The sequence below is a fragment of the Meles meles genome, chromosome 7 (genome assembly GCF_922984935.1).
Source record: "Meles meles chromosome 7, mMelMel3.1 paternal haplotype, whole genome shotgun sequence".
Lineage (NCBI taxonomy): Eukaryota > Metazoa > Chordata > Mammalia > Carnivora > Mustelidae > Meles > Meles meles.
The window spans coordinates 87843771-87863607 of record NC_060072.1 but is presented as its reverse complement, the minus strand read 5'-3'; the positions used below and the strand labels follow the sequence as shown (position 1 = coordinate 87863607).

Here is a 19837-nt window from a genome sequence, read left to right as displayed (position 1 = left end):
ACTTCATTAGTTGTTAGGGAAATGCAAAGTAACCACAATGAGATATCACAGCACCCACTAGAATGGCTAACACTTAAAAGATTAAGTACAGTGGAGAATGGGGAGAAAATAGAACTCTCATACATTGCTGGTAGGAATACAAAATAGTGCACTCACTTTGTAAAAATCTGGCAGTTGTTTTTTTTTTAATATTTTTATTTATTTGATAGAGAGAGATATCACAAGTAGGCAGAGAGGCGGGCAGAGAGAGAGGGAAGAAGCAGGCTCCCTGCTGAGCAGAGAGCCCAATGCGGGGCTCGATCCCAGGACTTTGAGATCATGACCTGAGCCAAAGGCAGAGGCTTTAACCCACTGAGCCACCCTGGCGCCCCAAAATCTGGCAGTTTTTTTAAAAAAAGTTAAAATGCATGTTACAGTGCAACACACTCCTAGTATTTACTCCGGAGAAATGAAAACAGATGTCCATATTAAGACTGGTGTATGTAAATGATCACAGCAGCTTTGTTAATAATAGTCCCAAACTAGAAACTGCCCAAATGTCCTTCAACTGCTGAACTGATAAATTATGGTATGTCCACATAATGGAATATATACAACTTATAATTGAAAAGGAATGAACCATTGCTACATAAAACACCTGGATAATCTCAAAAGCATTATACTAAGTGAAAGAAGCCAGAACTAGACACAAAATACTATAAACATCTATATGAAATTCTAGTAAAATCAAAATTGTGATGAGAAAAAGCAGATCAGTTGATGCCTGGGGCAGGAGAGATTGGGGGAGGGTATTGATGAAAAAGGGGCACTAGTGAAAATTTGGGGGTTTGTACATCTGAATTGTCCTGTGGTTACACTGCTATCCACATTTGTCAAAAACATACAAAAATGTATACTTAAAAACTGATGAATCTTATTGTATGTAAAGCATATCTCAAAAAAGTTTAATTTTTAAAATTGGTTCTCGGGTTGCCTGGGTGGCTCAGTGGGTTAAAGCCTCTGCTTTCAGCTCTGGTCATGATCCCAGGGGTCCTAGGATCAAGCCCCACATCAGGCTCTCTGCTCAGTGGGGAGCCTGCTTCCTCCTCTCTCTCTCTGCCTGCCTCTCTGCCTACTTGTGATCTCTGTCTGTCAAATAAATAAATAAAATCTTTTAAAAAATAAAAATGGTTCTCTTCTTTTGTGAGAATCAGAGATTTAGAATAGACATATTTCTGATCATGTGACACTACTAAAGATTCAATAATGTCCTTTCCTTCACAGTTTTTAAGATAAAGATGGGAAGGCCATTTTTTGAACTAGATTTTTTAAGGCAAAAGTATCTGATAAATGCATTATATATGTCATATATATATCATGTAATATATAGTAAATATGCAATTCTAAAAGAATTTAGATAAGAACCACAAAGCTTCTCAAATTAAATTTTCATCCCTCTATTAAGATTTGAAAAAATAGGGGCACGTGGGTGGCTCAGTCGATTAAGCGTCCAACTCTTGGTCTCAGCTCAGGTCTTGATCTCAGGGTTGTGAATTCAACCCTTGTGTTGGGCTCTACACTGGGCACAGAACCTACTTTATAAAAAAAAAATTTTTAAATACACAGAGTTTAATTTTTTCATATATACATATCAAAATGATTCCTTATGGACCTACGCAAAAAGGCAAATTAACCTAATAGTTTACTATAAATATATAATGCTTTTAAGTTCAATTAAACTATTGTGTATTTTTGTGGTCACAAACTTACCTTTCTTTTTTTTACCTGAGCCACCCAGGCGCCCCTCTTACCTTTCTTTTTACATGTCTTCCCCTGATTTTTCTCTATACCTAACTTAAAATAATAGTGACGGTTGGAAGATAATGTATTACATAATAAAACCTCTATTGTTTTTTTTGTTCTATGCATTCTCCGAAGGCAATCTCATCCTTTCCAGGGTCCTTTGTTACCATTTTTATGCTGATGATTTTTACATAGCTCAGAAGCAAACCCAAAGTTTTCTGCAGCCTGAAGCTTACACAATTAGAGAGACCTTCTTTAAAAAATTAATATAGCTTGGGGTGCCTGGGTGGCTCAGTTGTTAAGCATCTGCTTTTGGCTCAGGTCATGATCCCAGGGTCCTGGGATCCAGCCCTGCATGGAGCACTGCATTGAACTGGGCATTGAACCCCACCTGGGGCTCCCTGCTCAGCGGGAAGCCTGCTTCTCCCTCTCCCACTCCCCCATCTTATGTTCCCTCTTTGTGTTTCTGTCAAATAAATAAATAAAATCTTTTTTTTTTTTTAAAGAAAATATAGCTCTTCAAATATAGAGTTGTTAGGGCCTGTCTCAGGGCCTTTTTTTTTTTTTTTTTAAGATTTTATTTATTTCACACACATGAGGGAGAGAGCACAAGTAGGGGAGCACCAGAGGGAGAAGGAGAAGAAGGCTCCCTGCTTCAATGCAGGCCTTGATCCCAGGACCCCAGGATCATGACCTGAGCCAAAGGCAGATGCTTAGTCGACTGAACCACCCAGGTGTCCCCAAAATCAATTTTTCTGTTAAAGATTTTGTTTATTTGTCAGAGAGAGAGAGCCAAGCAGGGGGTGTGGCACATAGAGGGAGAAGCAGGCTCCTGCTGGAGCAAGGAGCCCAATCCATGTCTCAGAGCCTTGAAAAGGACATTCACAAGAGAGGCCTGAAAGTTAACTTCATCAGCTTCACAGCAAATCCACCTCTGCTGTAACTATATCTTAAACTCAGATATTTCTTTTTTTAAGATGTACTTATTTGAGAGAGAGAGCATGTGTGCACATGCATAAGTGAGTGGGGGGAGGAGCAGAGGGAGAGAGAGAGAATCTCAAGCAGATTCCTCACTGAGCATGGAGCCTAATATGGGGCTTGATTCCACAACCCTGAGATCATGAGCTGAGCCAAAATCGAGAGTTGGACACTCAACAGACTGAGCCACCCAGGTGCCCCCGCCACCCTCTCCCACCCAATATTTCTTTTAGTGACTAGAACTATCCTCCATCTGCCTACTGGATATGTCTACTTTTAAGTTCCCCTTAAAACTAATAGGCCACAGTTGAACTTGGTGTCTCTTCTTCCTACTCCCACCACTACCCCAAGGAAGTGGCTAGTTTTCCTACATTCTATTCTCCAGGTTAGGAAATAGCATCCGCATCCATCCAGTTGTAGAAGTTACCTCCATATCGAAGCAAACTATCAAGTCTTGACAATTCCTCTTCCAAATAAATTGACTTTTACCTCTTTCTAGTTCATCTACTTCTCTCCAACTCCAATCCTACCCTAGTTCAGGCCATCAACTTCTCTCATCCAGTTATTCCAACAGCCACCTAATGGGATGCCTGGCCTCGAGTTTAACCACCTTCCAAACTATTCATATTGCAACCAAAGTTAGTTCTAGAATACACTTCTGATCACATCATTCCCTAACTCAAATACTTTACTGTACAAACTTCAATACACATAAGATATTACTTAGCAGTATTTTTAAAAGATACAGATTGGGGACTTTACGCTATTGATTTTGATTCAATAGGTCTGAGATAGAATACAGGAATGGGCATTTTAAACAAAATTTCTAGGTGAATCTGTTATAGGTAATCCATACTTTAGGGTACAATGTTTAACATTTCCCCAGTTGTCCTATAGTAGAATTCAAACTCCTTAACATGCCTTCCAATGTCTTGTAAAATCTGGCCCCTGCTTACCTTTCCAGTTTTATCAGTAACTATCACCTCTTATACCCTAGGCTAAACCATACTGAACCCCCCGCTTTTTAAAGTAATCATAGCCCTACCATGCACAGTTTTCCCCTGTTGATCCTACCCCATCCACCTCCTCCAGTGAACCAACCACACAAATATACCCTTCTCCCTTGCTAATTCCTATTTACTATTCAGTTTAGACATCAATTCCTCTAGATTTCTGATTTCCAAGTCTGAGTTAAGTACCCCTTCTAAGAGCTACTGTAGCCTCCTACATTTTCCTCTATCATAGGATTTATCTAAAGCATTCTACTAACTCAATTATTTGTCCCACTGAATCACTATCTTGTTCTCCACTGAATATCTCAGTGCTTGGCACTCTACCTGGCATTCATTGATTTAATAACAAAATTAATTACTTTTACTTAGAAGTATGAATGAAGTTAAGGGAAAGATGATGAAAAACCATATTTATCCATCATAAAATATGTATACCAATGAACAAGTACCAGGAGAGACTATAGAAAAATAACAGTAAATGAATAAGGAGGAAAATGAATAAAGGATTTGAATAAGTAATTGAAACAAAGAAATCCAAATGGCCAATAAATATCAAAAAAGGATATTTATTCTCATTTTTAATTAAACAAATGCAAATAAAAACAATGATATCTTTCATTCCATACCTATCAAACTTACAAATATTTGAGCCTCATAATTCCAACTTTTGTCAAAAATGTAGAGAAATGAGATCTCACACTGTAGATAAAAGGGTAAGCTGGAGGTATGTACATAGAAACTCCAGCATACAGGGATGCCAGCATACAGTGGCTCAGTCGGTTAGGCTGCTGCCATTGGCTCAGGTCATGATCCCAGAGTCCTGGGATCAAGTCCTGCATTGGGCTCCTTGTTCAGTGGGGAGCCTGCTTCTCTCTCTGCCTCTGCCTGCCACTCTGCCTACTTGTGCTCTCTCTCCTCTCTAACAAATAAACAAATACAATCTTAAAAAAACAAACAAACAAAAAAACCCCTCCAGCATACAAATATAAGAATGTCTTTTTTAACATTGTTTATAATAGTAAAAAAATGGAAATAATCTGAATATCAGCAGTGGCAGGTATGTCAGTAAGACACTTCAAAGCATGAACTAGAGTCACACGTATGAATGGGGTAGACCCCACAACAAAGAATAAAGCATTAGAAGATCTAAGGAAAATTACAAAACTCTGATAATCAAAATCAAAGAACTAAAATAGAAAAAATATGTTCACAGATAAGAAGAGTCACTATTGTCAAGATGCCAGTTCTTGGGCGCCTGGGTGGCTCAGTTGGTTAAGCCTCTGGCTTCGGCTCAGGTCATGATCTCAGGGTCCTGGGATCGAGCCCCACATCGGGCTCTCTGCTCAGCGAGGAGCCTGCTTCCCCTTCTCTCTCTGCCTGCCTCTCTGCCTACTTGTGATCGCTCTCTCTCTCTGTCAAATAAATAAATAAATAAAATCTTTAAAAAAAAAAAAAAGATGCCAGTTCTTTCCAAATTGATCTGTAGATTCAATGCAATTCCAATAAAAATCCCAGGAGTTATTTTATGGATATAAACTGATTCTAAAGTTTATATGGAGAAGCAAAAGACCAAAATTAGCCAACATAATACTGAAAGAGATGAACAAATTTGGCAAACTGACACTAATCAAGACAGTGTTGTATTGATGAAAAACAGATGGATTGATCAATGGAACTGAATAGAGAGCCCAGAAATAGACCCACACAAATATAGTTAACTGAACTCTGACAAAGGAGAATAGGTACTACAATGGAGCAAAGACAGTCTTTTCAACCAATGGTGCTGGAACAACTGAACATTCATAATGAAAATAATGAATCTAGACACAGACACTATACACTTCACAAAAATTAACTGAAAATGGATCATAAACCTAAGTGTAAAATGTACAACTATAAAACGCCAAGAAAATGACATAGGAGAAAACCTAGATGACGTTGGGTATGGCAGTGATGTTTTAGACACAATACCAAAAGCACAACCCATAAAAGAAATATGGATAATCTGGACTTAAAATTTAAAACTTCTGTTATGTGAAAGACAATGTCAAGAAAATGAGAGGATAAACTACAGACTGGGAGAAGGTATTTGTAAAAGACGCAACCAATAAAGGAGTATTATCTAAAATATTTTTTAAAATTCTTAAAACTCCACAATAAGAAAGCAATCTAATTACAAAATGGGCCAAAGACCTGAACAGTCATCTCACCAAAGACATACAGATACTGAATAAGCATATGACAAGACGTTCCATATCATATGTCAGAAGAGAGATATAAATTAAGACAATGAGATACCACTACATCCTTATTACAACAGCCAAAATCTGGGACAATGAAAATACCAAATGCTGATGAGGATGTGGAGCAACAGGAATTCTCATTCTTTGCTGGTGGGAATAAAAATGGTACAGCCATTTTTTAAAGTAGTTTGGCAGTTTCTTATAAAATTTAGAACCTATGAGAAGACATGAAAGAAATGTAAATGCCTATTACTGAATACAAGAAGCCAATTTGAAAGCGCTACATATTCTATGAGCCCAAAAACATGATATTCTTAGAAAAAGGCAAAACTATGGACACAGCAAAAAGATCAGCAGTTGGGGACACCTGGGTGGCTCACTTGGTTAAGCAACTGACTCTTCCAACACCATGATTGCAGGGCCATGGGATTGAGCCCTGCATCAGGCTCTGTGCTCAGCAGGGAATCTACTCAAAATTCTCTCTCTCCCTCTATCTTTGCCCCCCCCCCCACCTCTCTCTCAAATAAAAAAATAAATCTTAAAAAAAAAAAAATCATCAGCAGTGGCCAGGGTTGAAGTGGAAGGAGGAATAAATAGATGGAGCACAGAGGATTTTAGGGCAGTAAATCCTCTGAATGATGCTATAGTAATGTATTTTGGTATAAACTAAAAATAAAAACACCAAAAGTGAACCCTAGTGTAAACTATGGACTTTAGATGATTGTGGCATGTCAACTTAAGTTCATCCTTGGTAAAAAAAATGGAAAAAAAAGAAAAAGTACCATTCTATTTACCTGAAGGTAATGTATCATTATGTGCCAACTCTACTTAAATTTAAAAAAATTTTTTTAAAGATTTTTTTTTATTTATTTGACACACAGAGAGAGAGACAGAGAGAGAGAAAAAATACAAGCAGGGGAAGCAGGAAAGGGAGAAGCCGGCTCCCCGCTGAGCAGTGAGCTGGATGTAGGGCTCGATCCTAGGATGCTGGGATCATGATGTGAGCCAAAGGCAGATGCTTAATGACTGAACCACTCAGGTGCCCCCCAAATTTTTGTAATATACCATTCTGGTGAGGATGTTAATAGGGCAGGCTATGCCTATACGGCGGCAAGGAATATATAAGAAATTTATGCACTGTCCTCTCAATTTTGTGTGAAGCAAAAATTGCTCTTAAAAAAAAAAAATCTTACAAGGGCTTTAACACAATTGGAGAACGGGAAGCATTTTAAAGATTCATTTATTTTAGAGAGACAGAGCATGCATGCAAGAACAAACTGGAGGAGGGACAGAGGGAAAAAAGCTCAAACAGACTGTCTGCTGAGCGCAGAGCTTAATCTCACCACACCGAGATCATGATTTGAGCCAAAATCAAGAGAACACTTAACCAACTGAGCCACCCAGGGGCCCCAGGGGAAGCATTTTAAATCAACAGCTTTCTAAGAATAGCCATTCTTGCTACCATTTTTTAAGTTAAGAACTTCCTTTCATAGCGGGGTGTTACCCACTGGACAAAGAAGTTTAAGCTACAATTATTAAATCTTGCCCTCTGGAATGTGACAGAGGCTCAAGAACGTAAACATCAGAATGGGCACATTTTTCTGAGGCTAAGTTATTTCTCAACTACCCTACTTATTTCTTAAAGATATGTGCTAATGGAATGTTATATTTTCTTTTCTTTTTTTAAAGATTTATTTATTTATTTTAGAGAGAGAGAGCAAGACAGACCAAGAGAGAGTGAATTGGGGAGGGGCAGAGGGAGAGAAACTTCAAGCAGAACCATCCCCCACCCTCACTGAGTGTAGAGTTGATCTCATCAACCAAGTGACTATGACCTGAGCTAAAACCAAGAGTTGAAATACTTAACTGACTGAGCCATCTAGGTACCCTGGAATGTTACACTTTCAAAATAAAACACCAAAAAAACTCAAGAAAAAAGACTGAATTAATGCCAATGTTGAGAAATCAGGAGTAAAGAAATATAGGGCCCAACAAAGGAGAAAAGCAAAGTAATGACATAACCATCATCTGATGATCCCAATCTGTGAATTCTTTTTCCAATAAATTTTGTGTAATTTTGATATGTGATCTACTATTAAACTGCCATTTCTCACCTCGTGCAAATGCCATTAAAATAAAACTTGTTGGGGCGCCTGGGTCGCTCAGTGGGTTAAAGCCTCTGCCTTCGGCTTGGGTCATGATCCCAGGGTCCTGGGATGGAGACCCACATCTGGCTCTCTGCTCCGCGGGGAGCCTGCTTCTTCCTCTCTCTCTCTTCCTGCCTCTCTGCCTAGCTGTGATTTCTCTCTGTTAAATAAATAAAATATTTTAAAAAAAAAAGCCTCTGCCTTCAGCTCAGGTCGTGATCTCAGGGTCCTGGGATGGAGCCCCGAGCCCCGCATTGCATCCGCCTCTCTGCTCAGCGGGGAGCCTGCTTCCTCCTCTCTCTCTGGCTGCCTCTCTGCCTACTTGTGATCTCTGTCAAATAAACAAACAAACGAACAAACAAATTAAAAAAAAAAAACAACACTTGTTTCAGCTTTAGCACTTCTGACTGCAATAGTGCTATTTTTTAAAACTTTTTGTATAGTTGTAGGGTTTGTAATTCTACATTATTATCTACAAATTCTTGAGTAGCATTGAAATTATGTTACGTTTTAAAATTTTATTTTAATGATACAATTTTCCCCTACCAGCTCTTCATGGTGAAATCAATGCTCCATAAATCTAAGAAGATAGTCCTAATAAATCAAAATAATTAAGATGCTTTGTTTCTGGAGCACCTGGCTGGCTCAGTCAATAAGGCATGGTACTCCTGATCTCAGGGTTGTGAGTTCCAGCTCTATGCCAGGTGTGGAGACTACTTAAACAAATAAATAAAAGATGATTTGTTTCTAATAAAAAGACATACATTTATTACTCTTTAGTAATATATTCCTAAACAGAGCTTCGAATTTATTAGTGGAATGTCCTTAAACATATTTGATTAAAATCTTTAACACAAGATTCATGCTTTCTTTTTTCTTTTTTTAAAAAAGATTTTATTTATTTATTTGACACAGAGGAAGAGATAACAAGTAGGCAGAGAGGCAGGCAGACAGAGTGGGAAGTAGGGTCCCTGCCGAGCAAAGAGCCCAATGCGGGGCTCAATCCCAGCACCCTGAGATCATGACCTAAGCTGAAGGCAGAGGCTTAACCCTCTGAACCACCCACGTGCCCCGAGATTCATGCTTTCTAATACCAATTTAAAATCCTCCAAATCTCTTATGGTACACTTAATTTTTTTACTTTCTGAATGTTATTTGACCTTGACTGCAATGCAAGAGAAAATAATGAAAATTCTTCAAGAATGTCAATCACTAAAGCAAAGTCTTACAAGAAATTAATGTTAACTAATTTCTTTACTAAACCAAAACAAAAAGAATGAGAAAAATGCACATACAGTTAAGGATATGTCTGATATACAGCACCGGCAGTTTGTAAACTACATGCTACCCATCTCAACCTCAGTATTTGACTAGTTTTAATAATTTCACGTTCTTTACAGTTTTTAACTCAATTTTAATTGGATTGGATTGGTGATAAAAAGACTAAATTTTATTTTTTTAATAAAATATTTTTAATTTGACTAACTTATTTTGTTTCAGATATTGAATTATAATTGATGACTTAGGGCCAAATGATGACTTCAAGAAAATTTTCTAATAAATTCGCAGCTTGGACTCCAGACTTCCTTCCCACCATTGTACAAATGCCATTAGAACAAAACGCAATTAAGTTCCTTTTCAAACATTCATTACCAAAGCAACAGTCATTTAAAGTAGACAATAATGTATCAGAAATACACTCCTTTGTGACTGACACCAATTCTTTTAAAGCAAGAAATATCAGCAGTACAAAACCTGATTCAATTGTGTACTGCAGATAATTCACTAGGTGCCTTTCTTCAGACATGTAGATGCCTAATCAACTAAAGTACATATTTGAAATTCTCTTTTACAATATTGCTAAATATCTTCATATAATTTCTTTTGCAATATGTCTTGTTCTTGTTGCACTGTATTGGGAATGTAAACAATTGCTTGTATCCATTTTTTTCTCTTAATTTTATTGCCTCCCTATCAGATAAAGGTCTATTATGTTTTAGTAACCTGAAAGACTATTTAAAATTTCTATGATAGTATCAGTATCTTTATTATTTAGTTTTACACTAAATTAGAAACTGAGCTGATTCTAACAAATTTAGTACAATCATTAGAAAAATGCTGTTTTCTCTTTTTTTTTCCTACTGTTTTCTTTCTTTTTCCCCCCCTCCCCCAGGAAAGTCTATCTATTTTTATTAGTACCATTGGGATTACTAAATATGCCCCCTATTCCCTGGATCGTGGACATACTTTTCTGCTGTCACTACTAAATGCTGATCAAACCATCTATATGGAAGCACAAGCTTATTTATTTCTTCTTCTGATGAACATGATGGTGTTTCTTCAATGACTGGTCACTCAATAATTTTGAAATTTTCCATTAGCTTAGGTATCCCACAGTTTTTACTCCTATCATTTTCTGTGTCTATTTTAAACTTCTTCATTAAAAAATAAATATATATTCTTCAGATTTAAAAAAATAAGTCACTGTTACCCTGGCATTTTAGAGATCAGAATCTGAAAAATAATTTTGCTATGTTAGTATAATTCAGAATACAACTTGGGAGTTAATACAAAATTTTTGTTAATAATTTTAATATGCCTTTGGAAAAAGCACAAATTTCACTTTTTAAGTGGAAAAAAGAAACTTTAGTACACTGTAATTAGTTAAACCAATAATTTTTTACCTTGTTTATTAATGGAGATCTGGTTAAAAGTAACTCATAGATGATTTGCTTGGCTTTTGGTTTTAAGTGTTTTAATGCAAATTTCTAAGAATATGCTAATATTTAGTTTCATCTTAAAGATTTAGAATCTTTTATTTTCATTATTTTATTTTATTATTTTGAAATAGGTATATAGAAATAGGTATATAGAAATAATAAGAGGAATAATAGGTATGCAGCAGTGTATATATTACATATACCTGTTACTTACATTAGTATACACAGAAACATATATACATATATATATAAAGTCAACATTTTGAGTACAGTTCAAAATTTCTATGTCTCTTCTATATCAACTACACTTTCTTTCCCCAAGAGTCTGTATGCCCAGTTTGGGGCTTGAACTCAAGTCCTTAAGATCCAGTCATATACTCTTACCAACTGAGCCAGCCAGCCATCCCTCAACTACCACATTTTTTTATTTTAACCTTTGACCCCCCTTCACCCATTTCTCTTACTTCCCACCTCTAGCAATCACCAATTTCTTTTCTGTATCCATGAGCTTATTTTATTGTTATTTTTAAGATTCTGTATAAGAAATCATACTGTAGGGTGGCCTGGGTGGCTCAGTTCGTTAGGTTAACTGCCTTCAGCTCAGATCATGATCCTGGAGTTTCAGGATCGAGTCCCACATCTGGCTCCCAGCTCCTCGGGGAGTCTGTTCTCCCTCTAACCTTCTCCCCATTCATGTTCTCTCTCAAATAAATAAATAAAATCTTAAAGAACAAAAAAGAAATCATACTGTATTTGTCATTCTCTGACTTATTTCTCTTAGCCTAATCACCTCAAGGTCCACCCATGTTGTCTCAAATGGCAAGATTTTATTTTTTTATGGTTGAATAATAATATTCCAGTATATAAAATATACCATATTTAATATATTCATGATTTATTTTTTAAAATTTTTACTTTTTTAATGAACATATAATGTATTTTTATCCCCGGGGGTATATTCATGATTTCTTTGTCCATTAATCCACTGGTGGACACTTAGGTTGTTTTCACATCTTAGCTATTGCAAATAATGGTGCAGTGAACATGGGAATCTTTCTGAGTTAATGTTCTTGTCTTCTTTGGGTACATATGCAGAAGTGGAATTACTGCATCATATGGTAGTTCTATTTTTAATATCTTGAAGAACATCATACTATTTGCCACAGTAGCCATACTGATTTACCTCCCAACAACAGTGCACAATAGTTCCCTTTTCTCCACATCCTTGCCAACTCTTGTTATTTCCTGTATTTTTATAATACCCATTCTAACAGGTGTGAAATGACATCTCATTGGGTTTTGATTTGCATTTCCTATGATTAATGACATTAATATCTTTTCAAGCATGTCCTTTTGGGAAAATGTTTATTCAGATCTTCTGCCTACTTTTTATACATTTTTAAAAAATTTTTATTTATTTGAGATATGGGGTCAAGGGCAGAGGGAGAAGAAGAGACAGAACCTCAAACAGACCCCTCACTGAGCAGATCTGATGTGGGGCTCAATCCCAGGACCCCAAGATCATTACCTGAGCCCAAATCAATAGTTGGACATTTAACCAACTGAGGCACTCAGGCACCCCATACTACCCATTTTTAAATTGGATTGTTTGCTTGTTTGCTATTTTGTTCTATGAGTTCTTTATATATTTTGGGTATTAGCTCTTCTCACCTACTTAATTTGCAAATATTTTCTCCCATTCAGTAGGCTGACTTTCCATTTCCTTGATGGTTTCCCATGCTTTGCACAAGATTTTAATATGATGTAGTCCCATTTATTTATTTTTGCTTTTGGTATTATATTTTTTAAAAAATATTGCCAAGGGGCACCTGGGTGGCTCAGTGGGTTAAGCATATGCCTTCAGCTCAGGTCATGATCCCAGGGTCCCAGGACTGAGCCCCACTTTGGGCTCCAATTAGTGGAGAGTCTGCTCTCCCAATTCCTCTGCTCCCACCCCTCCCCTTCATCTCGTGCTCTTTCACAGGCACTCTCTCTCTCACATAAATAAATAAAATCTTTTTAAAAAATATTGCCAAGATCTATGTCAGGGAGCTTACTGCCTATGTTTTTTCCTATGAGTTTTATGGTTTCAGGTCTTACATTCAAGTCTTTAATCTATTTTGAGTTAATTTTGGTGTCTGGTGTAAAACAGTGGGAGAGTTTCATTCATTCTTTCACATGTAGCTGTCCAGTTTTCTAACACCATTTATTGAAGAGATCATCCTTAGCTCGTTATGTATTTTTTACTCCTTTGTTGTAAATTTGTTGGCTTGGGTTTATTCTCAGGCTCTCTATTTTGTTCCATTGGTCTATGGGTCTGTTTTTATACCAATACCATATTATTTTAAATATAATATACTAAATGTTATATAGTTTAAAATCAGGGTGCATCCTTTCAGCTTTGTTCTTTCTCTAGATTGCTTTGTCTATTTGGGGGTTTTCATGGTTCCATACAAATTTTAGGATTATTTGTTCTATTTCTTTGAGAAATGACATTTAAACTTTGATAGGGATTGCACTGAAACCGTAGATTGCTTTGGGTAGTAAGAACGTTTTAATAATATTGATTTCTCTAGTCCATAAGCCCAAAATATCTTTCTATTTGTGTCCTTTTCAATTTCTTTCATTATTGTCTTACAGTTTTCAATATACAGATCTTTCACCTCCTTGGTTTAATTTATTCATAGGTATTTTATTCCTTTTGATGCAACTGCAAATGGGATTCTTTTATTTCTCTGTAAGTTTGTTATTACTGTTGAGAACAGATTTTTGTGTATTGACTTGTATTCTACAACTTTATTGAGTTCATATATTAGTTCTCACAGTTTTTTGATGGAGTCCTTGGCAGGATTTTAACTAAGACAGTAACTTTGCTTTTCGGCCTATGTCTATATTTTGTGTGACCTGGCATTTCTTGAAAATCCAACAGTTTTGATTCACTCTTTTTCCAACAAGACTTCACAAAATCAGACTATGAACAAATGCTTAATTACAATTTGATTCAGCAAAAAAGATGCTCACAATACTGTGAAGAACTGTAGTTCAAAAAACAAACAAACAAATGTATAGTTCAGACACGAATGTTGGTTGATATTTTCACCTAAGCTAACCAGTAAGACAGAAATAAAACAGCAAAGAGGTATGTTGGAACTTCACTCATTTATCAATGACATTAGCAACTTCTTTGCTGAATTGGACAACAGTTTTTGAATGTTGAAAGAATACTTCCTCAATTTTTTTGTGCTGTTCACAATGTCAAGGCCAGGAATATGATACACTATTAAGTTTAATTCTGCATTATCAACATTCTCTCTACCAGCCTGACTGTTTTGTAAATAAAGCTTTACTGAAACATGGCCACACCCATTTTTAATGTAACAGCTGAGTAGTTGTGACAAAGACCATATGTACTAGAAAACCTAAAACATTTACTATTTGTTTACAGAAAAAGTTGCAGATACTTGGGCCTGGAAAATCAACAAAACAATAAACTAAGTCGTTATTTGTAGCATTTGCCAACTTCCATGATGTAAATGTCCCTATTCAGCCAATTTCAAGGTGCAAATATGAACTCTCTGACCAGAGTTGGGAAGAGATGTATATATTCCCAACATACAGATAAAATACACACCCTCAGGGGCAGAGTTCTAAGTAAAACTAAGTTTTTTTAAAAAAGTGATGAGTTTTGAGTATTTATTATCTGATTTTAAAATATTTATTGGTAAATTTATACAATTTGATTTTATAACAGTGGTTATGTTTAACAACTGGCTCATAAAATCCCCCCAAATTTAACAATCAGCCTTGAAAACTGGTAAAAGTCAGCTGTGAGGTACTACTAGTTTTATGTTCAAAAGGTCACTAAGGGAGAATTTTGGGAGTAATTTGCCTCCTTGGTTAAGTGGCTATGACAAGATTCACAGGTAGGTCAAAATGATCCAGGTTAGGCTTGTTAGCCTTCTTGGTGGAGAATAAGGGCCCTTATTGGCTTGAGTTTTTACAAATTGAGTGTGTGTTTGTGACATCTATTGTGGGAACTAAGCCTGCAGGGGAATGCATTTTCTGGAGTACCATCCTATAGTGATACTCTTTTACATTTCCACGCTTCCTGCCAGTTTTGCTAGTCTTGATGCTTTGTACCTATCCAGAAATCAGTCTAGGCTGCATATTTGAAGGAAGAAGGGAGTGGATTGGTCTATCCATCCGTTGTTGGAAATTTCTCTTATTAAATATATTCCTTAACTGCTTCAGGAAGTTTAAGTATAGGCATTTAGTACCACAAGCTCCTTGGAGTACTCGTCAAGCTTTATGAATTCCAAAAACCTTCAGAAACTTGTCATCCGAAACCTTACCTTACGTGCGGTGCAGGAAAAGGAACGACACTATCAGAGGGTACTCACGCTGCTCACGGAACTGGGGCAAGAACTTGGGGACGGGAATGCCAACTGGTAGGCCTCCTGACGTACTCAATTTTTCACACAGCTCCAATTCTAAGTGTATAATAATAACGGTTAGAGCTGTTGGCGAATTAGATCCGCCCTGTCCAACCACTTAATTTTTACAAGAAAACACAGCCCTAGTGAGGTAAAGCGACTTGATGAACGTCAGGCGATACAGTCAGGACTCATTTGTAGCTCCTTCCACTACACCACACGGCCTACTCCAAATAACCCTTTCTGCACGAAACTTACCCTGAAAGCACCAGGAACCTGGTTGGGGACTGACCTACAGTTGAACCTAGGTCAAACCGCCCAGTCGTTCCTAAGTCAAACTGCAGAAACTCTGGGTCAGAGTTAAGGCCAAAGCACAGAAGAACAAAGCTCCGGGTTAAAGGAGCGTGGCTCCCTCACCGAGAAGCCCCGCGCTTTAGAAGCAGCCCTTGGAAAAGCAGCCACGCCTCTCACGACGCCAAACGCTGCGCGCAGCGAAGCATCCAGAGCAGCCGGGAACGCAGGGTACGCAGCCGGTGGCGCGCACGCCCGCCCAGAGGCCGCACGGGAGGCCGGCGGGCGTGCGCGCCCCCGCAGCGGGGGGGCGGGGCGGGGCGGGGCTCTGAGCCGGACCGGGGCGGGGCCGTAGGAGCTGTAGGTGTTGCAGCTGGGTCGCGACAGGTGCGCGAGGCAGAGCGCCTCGGACCTGTGGCAGGGCTGGTAGCAGCACGGAGGAAAGACCGATTTAGCCAGGTAAGCGCCTTCTCACTCCACATCCTCCACAACCGGGGAGTGCGCGAGACCCCGGCTTCCCTCCACAGTCTCTTTCTCCAGCGACTTCTGGGGCAGGGGGAGCACAAGGAGCGTGAACCGCCCCTTTTCCCCCGGAGAGAAAGAGTGGAGGAACCACTGATCCTCTGCTCTTTCCTCACTTCTGGGTACTGCGCTGGGATTGGGAGTAATTATGTAGGGCCGAACCTTTGCTGCTTGAGAGCGGGAGCTGATGGGACCACCTCTTCCATTGGAAACACTCCTTTCTAACTATATACATTTTTGGTGTAGTGGAGGAAGACGACATAAAATTCAAAACAGTCTCCTAGGGAAGTATTCTGATATTCAACTGCTCTTTTCCCATCTTCATTTAAAGCCATTCCCTCCCTCTTCGATTCCCCCCCCCCCTTCCATTCTGCCAACTGAACTCTTAAGACACTTACAGCCCTTTGAGGCATGTTGAGAATATAGCTGTCCTTGCAGCTGGGTGTGTCATCCTCGAATCGCTATCGTGTATATATCACTGGCACCTGTCACCAAAATACGTAGGTGTTAATATAAGGTAACTGTACACCCGTGGCTACATCTACTAAGGTTGAAGTTGTAGGTGCTAGGAGCCAACCATCTGGCGTCCTTTCCTTGCCTTCTTACTGGTGCTTACAACGAGTTTAGCTGATCCTGGTAAGAGATATTTGAACTACTATTGTCTTTCACCTAATTCCAGCTTTCAAAAGTCTGACTAATCCAGATGGTTCTACTGACTTGGCTTGACGAGTTAGTCCAAAGTACTTAGAGAGTTATCAGCCTTAAGACAATAGCCCTTTAGGGGAGAGGTCTTTTGCATTAAATATTCTCTCTTTTGCTGTTGATTTAAGTGATTAAACAGAATACTTTTTATCCACATGGTTACTAATACTATTCACAAATGATAAATATTTTAGGAACCATAAAATAACACTTTCTTCTGAGGTCTGATGGAGACACAAAAGAAGATGACCCTCAACAAGCATTTTCTAAGTTTCTGTGGAGTTATAGCCTGGATGAAGGATCATTCTGTCTTAGGTAGACCTTCAGAAAATTATCGAATTATCCGGAAAGGTTAAAAAAAAGTTTTGTATGCAATATATTTTTCTTGTTCTGAATTGACAGAACAGTACATAACATGGTATTAGGTAATTACTTTAGGAACATATTTCATTTTTTTGCACAAAGCATTTATTGAGTGCCTCTTGTTTTATCAGTCCTATTATGGATTGGAAGTTCTGAACATCCCTACTCTAAAAAAGCTTATTTAAAATCAAATGGGTTAGGGGCACCTGGGTGGCGCAGTGGGTAAAGCTTCTGCCTTCGGCTTGGGTCAGGATCCCAGGACCTGGGATCGAGCCCTGCATTGGGCTCTCCGCTCGGCGGGGAGCCTGCTTCCTCCTCTCTCTCTCTGCCTGCCTCTCTGTCTGCTTGTTATCTCTGTCTGTCAAATAAACAAATAAAATCTTTAAAATAAATAAATAAAATAAAATGGTTTAGGCAGAATCAGCAGCTACAACTTACAAGTTTGGTGAGATCAGTGCTGTGCTAGACATCAGCCCAGCGTGCTGTAGAGCATAGAAAATACAGTTTTAAAAAATGTCCCTCTTTGGGGTGCCTGGTTGGTTAAGTTGGTTGAGCCCCAACTCTTTTTTTTTTAAGATTTTTAAAATTTTATTTATTTGACAGAGAGAGAGATCATAAGTAGGCAGAGAGGCAGGCAGAGAGAGAGGAGGAAGCAGGCTCCCCGCGGAGCAGAGATCCCGACGCGGCGCTCGATCTCCGGACCCTGAGATCATGACCTGAGCCAAAGGCACTGAGCCACCCAGGCGCCCCGAGCCCCCAGCTCTTGATCTCTGTCGTGGTCTTGCTCTCGGGTTCAGGTTTGGGCCCCACACTGGGCTCTGTACTGGGCATAGAGCCTACTAAAAAAAAAAAAAAAAAAGAAAAAAAAAGAAGCAACTTTTCTTCTACTTTTCCTTAATAATAAAACAAAATAAACAACAATAACAAAAAACTTTGAGTAATAGTGAATTATTTTCTTCATTTATTTGTATTGCTCATATTTCTTACAGGGTGTTTTGCCAATGGTATGGCCTTTTGAAGGTGGGATAAGGACCTGTCCCTAATTCTGTGTCAGTTCAGTAAATAGTTGGTGGAGCTGTTTTTCACTGTTCTGTATTGGGCCTCAAAGTTGTTATCATGTAGTTCCTGAACTGCAGAGCTTCTGAGAATAGAATAGTGTATTGGCAACATTAGGATAACAGTGCCATTTTATAAAATTGCTTCATTGTGCAACTTTGTTTAACTTTGTACATTCAAGTTTTGTTCCAGATTCTGGTTAAAGGTGGACTAACTGTCAATCTTCTAATAATTCTAAGAAGAGAAAGCTTTAGAAGTGAAAACAGTTCTTTAACAGCCCATCTTGATGGCAGAGGATACTTTTTCTTGCTAAGGTGCATTCAAAATGTCTCTTTCTTTTTTTTGAAGAGGGGACAGGATTGGTAAATGAGTGAAGGAGGAAGGGGTCAGAAGTGTTTGAAAGATTCTTTGCAGTTTTGATGATCTGAAGTCTATGGTAGTCTAAAGCACTCTACCTGTAACTGCAGGTTTTTATTAATTGCCTACTGTGTGCCAGTGATCCAGTATATAGAGAGTGAACTTGACACAGTCCCTTCTATGTGATGATGGTTTTCATTTTTCTTACTTGTTTGCTTGTTTGTTTATGCATAGGCTCCATGCCCAGCATGGAGCCCAGTGCCGGGCTCAAATTCACAACCCTGAGATCAAGACCTGAGCTGAGACCAAGAGTCGGACTCTCAACTGACGAAGCCACTTAGATGCCCCTGTTTTTCATTGTTTAAATGGAGATTCTGAGTTAATAAAACAGATGATGGTCATCTGATTTGGTGATGTGAGCCATGGTACTTGATGAACACATTTCTTTGACATTACTTACCTCTTTTCTTTCTGTTTGCATCTTAGGAAAGTGGTCTCCACTGGAAATTTTTGGACAGTCAGTATTTGCACGTATTTGGGTATCTACAATGATTATGTTGTTTCCTTAAATGTTTTCAAGTACAATTTTAATGATTGTTCTTCTTAGGGTTTCAAATTTGTGACTTTCCTCCGATATTTTTCAACAAGCAACTATAATTAACCTAGGGCTTCTGTACCAGAAAGGTTTATCAAAGACATATACACCCAGACACAAAAGAAGGTTGAGAGTATAGGAGATCATTAGACATCTCTGCCAAAAAAGGCCACCAGACCACAAATTGGGAGAATTTGTCCCTGTTTATGTTGACAATGAAACTAGTTTTCAGGAGTTCTTAATTCTGTACTCTCAGAAATAGGTGAGTTTTATTTAAGATTGGAATTGTACTCTTTCTGCAGATAGGCAAATTTGTGACTTGTCAGGAATTTTCCTAAGAAAAGATTTGTTTTTTCTTAAGGTTACTATGGTCTTTCACTGTGTTTTGTGATAGGAAGTTAAAGTACTTTACTTTGGATTGTGTACAGTAATCTTCAGATGATGTTAAATTACTTAACACAGACTCTCAAGGTTCTTTAGTAACAAATGAATGGTTGTAAATCAAGTAGTTTCTTACTTAATGATTGTGGAATTGAGATTCTATGGTAAATGGTATTCTTGGTAGGAACATACTGCTATGTTTATTGTGTGCCTGGATGCAAAGTCCCTGAGGCTCAAATTATTGTGCAAAAGCA

The 19837-nt window shown here is 38.2% G+C and overlaps 2 protein-coding genes across 8 annotated transcripts in view; one reads left to right on the top strand and one right to left on the bottom strand.

Moving 5' to 3' along the window:
- LARP4 (La ribonucleoprotein 4) overlaps nt 1-15779 on the bottom strand; it is a 218377-nt gene extending 202598 nt beyond the window's left edge. The window contains exons 1-2 of one of the 3 annotated variants that reach the window (XM_046011704.1): nt 15575-15779; nt 15236-15373 (exon numbers count right to left, since the gene is read on the bottom strand). The gene's annotated coding sequence lies outside the window, so the exon portion shown is untranslated. The remainder of the gene's footprint in view (nt 1-15235; nt 15374-15574) is intronic. The other 2 variants (XM_046011708.1, XM_046011705.1) reach the window with 2 other exon arrangements.
- Nucleotides 15780-15935: 156 nt separating this feature from the next.
- The window catches only part of LIMA1 (LIM domain and actin binding 1), an 88590-nt gene continuing 84688 nt past the window's right edge, over nt 15936-19837 (top strand). For 2 of the 5 annotated variants that reach the window (XM_046011323.1, XM_046011320.1), the window contains exon 1: nt 15999-16066. The gene's annotated coding sequence lies outside the window, so the exon portion shown is untranslated. Of the gene's footprint in view, nt 16067-19837 lie in introns of all 5 variants that reach the window. The other 3 variants (XM_046011325.1, XM_046011324.1, XM_046011321.1) reach the window with 2 other exon arrangements.